Source organism: Egretta garzetta, unplaced genomic scaffold (assembly GCF_000687185.1).
Source record: "Egretta garzetta isolate BGI_Z169 unplaced genomic scaffold, ASM68718v1 scaffold329, whole genome shotgun sequence".
NCBI classification, from domain to species: domain Eukaryota; kingdom Metazoa; phylum Chordata; class Aves; order Pelecaniformes; family Ardeidae; genus Egretta; species Egretta garzetta.
The window spans coordinates 3,240,882-3,241,245 of record NW_009269999.1 but is presented as its reverse complement, the minus strand read 5'-3'; the positions used below and the strand labels follow the sequence as shown (position 1 = coordinate 3,241,245).

Sequence of the window (364 nt, the reverse complement as noted above, 5' to 3'; positions counted from 1 at the left end):
CACTGCTTCCCACAGCGATTAACTCTTCCACTCCAGAGGGAAACCGATCTGACAGTTCTGCTTAAAAGCAAAGTGGATAGGATGCACAAGTGGATTTCTGGCGCTGTTCCCCGTGCAACAAAGGGGGAGCAAAGCACGTAAGAAAAAGCCGCTGGGTGAACCTGAGGCACAGTCCCGTGTCAAAACAAGCCGCTTTGACTAAACCCGCAAATTACCGGAGGACGGGGCAGGTGTGTGCTTCTGCACCAGGCAGGCACCGCGCCGCTTCCTTTCTTACTTCCAGAAGGAACGAAAAGCAGCCGGGGCGGGGGGGGCGGGGCCGTGAAAAATCGCAAACTCATCCGCACCTCGGGCTGCGCCAGCC

The 364-nt window shown here is 57.1% G+C and overlaps 1 protein-coding gene across 1 annotated transcript in view; it reads right to left on the bottom strand.

Annotated features, from left to right (window-relative positions):
- Positions 1–293, bottom strand: part of TTC17 (tetratricopeptide repeat domain 17) — a 60,056-nt gene extending 59,763 nt beyond the window's left edge. The window contains exon 1 of the mRNA XM_009647556.2: positions 216–293. The gene's annotated coding sequence lies outside the window, so the exon portion shown is untranslated. The remainder of the gene's footprint in view (positions 1–215) is intronic.
- Between the last annotated feature and the right edge of the window lie 71 nt (positions 294–364).